At 30.1% G+C, this 4,579-nt stretch overlaps 1 long non-coding RNA gene across 1 annotated transcript; it reads right to left on the bottom strand.

Moving 5' to 3' along the window:
* Positions 1–1,452: 1,452 nt before the first annotated feature.
* Positions 1,453–3,774, bottom strand: LOC148766928 (uncharacterized). The gene is made up of 2 exons (XR_016034278.1): positions 3,354–3,774; positions 1,453–1,677 (listed from the first exon to the last, which is right to left on the bottom strand). It is a non-coding gene; the product is annotated as an uncharacterized LOC148766928 (long non-coding RNA).
* Positions 3,775–4,579: the final 805 nt, after the last annotated feature.

Raw genomic sequence — 4,579 nt, 5'->3', positions numbered from 1 at the left:
CTTTTTTGTTTATTTCTGGATCTCTTTATGAATAAGTATCATTGATGGACTTATTTGTAAATACCCCTAATATATACTTGATATATATATATATATATATATATATATATATATATATATATATATATATATATATATATATACATACATACATAATTAATCACAAAAAGGCCCATGACAAGGGCACTTAATTCAAAGAGGGACATCCAACTTTTTTCTCTTTCAAATAAATCCAGCTCATTCAAACTTATTTGCAAACTAGGAAAATTCTCTTATATATACCAAAATTACCCCCGATTCATTGAAACCCAATTTAATTCCAACTAGTTCTTCACCCGTGCGTTGCACGGATGTCAGTTTCAATATGAGAAAAATAATAATATTTAAACGATTATCTCTCTATATAACAATGTCAATTCAAGTAAAATAAAATGGGAAGGAAATCAAAAAAAAATCTCTTAATTCAGAGTTGTAACATATGAAATTCAAATAAATATTACAAAGAAGAATACGCGAAGCGCGCAAAACACGATATGAAGATTAAGTGAAATCATTTAAAACATATGGTATAATTCTATTTCATGGAATGCAATCTACTACACCATGTGAATCTTCTGCAAAATAACTAACATAACAACAAACATAGTAGCAGAAAAGTAACACAATAGATATTCAAATAACCTGCAAATTTATCACTAACAACATTCAATCAGTGATGCACATTACTCATACAACAAAAACAACTTATAAATATTGCAAAAGGGATAAGATGTATACGTCACTACCAATAATGATACCAATAATGATACCAATACTGATATCAATACTGATACTAATAATTATAATAATACTAATACTAATACTAATACAAATATTAATATTAATAGTAATACTAATACTAATACTAATACTTATAGTACTAGTACTAATATTAATACTAATATTGATACTAATATTGATATTAATAATACTGATACTAATATTGATATCAATATTGATACTAATAATTATAATAATACTAATACTAATACTAATACAAATACTAATACTAATAGTAATAGTAATAGTAATACTAATACTAATACTATATTGATATTAATATTGATACGAATATTGATATTAATAATACTGATACTAATATTGATACTAATACTTGTAGCACCCCTTTCTTATCGGGCGATAAATCGAACCGGTTTATCGAAATATTCATTTAAACTAGCGGAAGCAAAGGATCTCTTTGTAATTTTTAAAACTTTGCATTTTTTTTTTTTTTGAAATATTTCTTAGGTTACTTTTAGCCGAATAAAGGTTTCGTTTGGAAACAAATTTCGATAGGAGGATTTTCACTCGAGTGCTACACTATCAACTATCGATTTTGGTTCGAAAAGAAATCAGAGTTTTCAAAGGGTATTTTGGTGATTAATTCGAAAAATACTAATTGAGGCGTGGAAATAACGAATTTACCAAACGGCTATTTTATAATAGAAGTACGATCTATGCCGGATTTGAGTTCAAAAGGTACGAAAAGGAAAATATGGAGGTTTAATTTACATCACCAAAAGAAAAACCCAAAATATTTAGCATCGTTCATAGGTCCTCGTACAACTTCCAAAATCCCGGGCAAGACCTCGATCCGCTACTCGATCCATCCCGGTTGAGGATTATGAGCACTATTACCTGCAATTAAAAGACATCTATATGAGTTATAAAGCTCAGTAAGAAATCCGATGAAATATCAAACTTTGAAAATACGTTATATATAATATATATAGTTACCCTTACTCACGTTCCAAACAACACAAGGCGAACGATTAATCACATAATTCACGAAAACACATTATTCACACATAAACACGTACTTATGCAAAATGACTAAAATGCATTTTTTATGAAAATCGTGTAAAAACATTTTTCGTTTATCGGATCCGTGAAAGATTAATTTATGTGCCTAGAATTAAACTATAAAGCGTTTCGAGCCCGTTCTGTTTAAACCACGTATTTCATCCTAGTAGGATACCGGCCCACCGTATCCCGTTTATTCACTAAGCACTAACTTTTGTGCCTAGCAATAAACTATAAAACGTTTCAAGCCCGTTCTATTGTGGAATCAAACCACGTATTTCATTCTAGTCAGATACCGGCCCACCGTATCCCGTTTATTCACTAAGCATTCCATTAATCTTTCAATTTAAAAACCATTAAATGCAACTTTCCAAAATCATGCTTATGACCCACACATAACATCACAATTATCAATCAAGTGCCACGAAATCACACAAATATCACAATTCACCACATATTTATAATTTGGGCAAAAATCCCCAAATTCACACACATAAAAACACACAACCACACATGGCACACACCACATACACAATCAGCACACTCACAAACACGCATTCAGCACACACACATGAAACCACACATTAAAACATCACCATTTAATATTAAACCATGCTTGTAAAGCAAGCACCCCTTTTTCACCTTTCATTTAATGAACTTATTACTACATCTAGGTAATAATCCATTTCAATAAATTCTCACAGCAATTAATCCATATACATGCAGCAATTAAAAAGTACAAAATCTCAAATCTCATCATTCATAGTCATTAAATCAAAGACATGAAAATAAAAGCACAAAACATAATAAATGACATGCAAATGTCCTAATTTCGAAATAATAGCAAACTAATTCCAAACATTCCCAAATTAAATCGTAGATTTCCTAACTGACCCATATTTTAGATTCTGAAATTATTTTAAATTTTCACAAAGTTTCGAATTTTCTTGAAATTAAAAACTCAAAAATTCCATTTTTCTTTTAAAAATCAAAACCTCTAATATAACCTCGATTACTTTGAAAACTTTTGTAAAGAAAACTCTTCCCCATTTAATACTTGCTGGAAAAACAGATTCAAACTTTAGAAATGAGAGATTTTTCGGAAATTGCAGTTTTGACCCCAAAGTTTCAAGATTTACACATGCAACCACACTAGAAGTTCAAAATCTACTTTTTCATGAAAAACCCCTAACAATCTGAAATTTTATTTTAATAAATGCAGAAAACAAAGTTAAAAAGTTACTTTATGCAGAAATTTCGAAAATTATATATTTCACCCCAAAATCTCTTGATCCATACATGCAAGACCAATAGAAGTTCAAAAATCACTTTTTCTTGCAAAACTCCTTTAAATCCGAATTTTTTGTTCACAAAAAGCCCTAAATTTTCCTCTTTTTTTTCCCAAAAAGCCCTAAATTTTCGAAATCACTCCAAATCTTTTAAGAAATTTTGAAAACCATTTTAATACTATTGATGCCATTTAATTGCACCAAGAAATCGGAATTTCTTACCTTAAAATCGAAGAGAAGAAAACAACCGAAAGAAGAGATGCACTCAAACGCCGAAAGCTAACCAAGGTACTTTGATTGTGGAAGAGATTGAGTGGGTTTTCAAATGAGATGTATATTTCTTTGATGAGTGGTGATCTAGGCTGCTCCATGACCGTGGTTAAATAGGGGAAATTTAAAGTGATTTTGGGATTTCTTTAAAAAATGGGAGTTGATGTGGAAGGAGATGAAGAATGGAGGTGGTGATGTTTACGGTGGAGAGAGGAGAAGGAGACAAGTAGGAGGTTTAGGTGTTGGAAGAATAAACAAGAAGAGTGGCTTTTAATCCTACTAAGCAAGTGGGTTTAGGCAAAATGATTAGCATTTGCCAAGTGGAAAGGCATGCAATATTATCTCTAATTTATTTATTTAAAATAAAAAACCACTTGCATAAACACCACACACATCCACACGGTCATACACACATATATACGGACAGATATATATATACACACATATATGTCTACTTAATTATATATATAATGCATGTAATAGTATGTATATGTATATATATATATATATATATATATATATATATATATATATATATATATATATATATATATATATATATATATATATATATGCATGCATGAAAATGTATAACTATATGTATGTACGTGTATATGTATATAATCATATTATATATTTATTTCACATAACTTACCATATTTCGAAAACAATCAAGACATGTAATTATTCACATAAGTCACGTAATTCACGAAATTCCTAGAATTTCAATTCACGGAAATGATACTAGATTACATAATTCACACATATATATCTACTCACGAATTTCACAAAATAAATATCATGAAATAATTTAAATAACGCATGCAATTATTCACGTAAGTCACGTAATATCATGTAATAATATTACCTAAGGATTCTCGAGTTAGAAATATTAGTTTCGGGTTTTAGGGTTTTTGGGTTTTGGAAAGGTGGGGTGTTACAATCTCCCCCCCTTAAAGAAATTTTGTCCCCAAAATTTGTTACCGGGTCACCCGAACACTTCCGGGCGCATTTCTTCTTCATGTTCCCATGTGGCTTCGTCGGGTGTATGGTTTTACCAGGGGATTTTAACGAATTTTAGGTCTTGGTTTCGAAGGGTTTTGGTTTTGAAATCAAGTATTTGGGAAGGTTTCTCTTCGTAGGATAGGTTAGGGTTTAGTTCGATTTGTTCGGTTTTC

Source organism: Erythranthe guttata, chromosome 11 (genome assembly GCF_056151865.1).
Source record: "Erythranthe guttata isolate IM_541 chromosome 11, IM_541, whole genome shotgun sequence".
NCBI classification, from domain to species: Eukaryota; Viridiplantae; Streptophyta; class Magnoliopsida; order Lamiales; family Phrymaceae; genus Erythranthe; species Erythranthe guttata.
The sequence above is the reverse complement of the archived record's forward strand: the minus strand, read 5'-3'. Positions and strand labels throughout refer to the sequence as shown.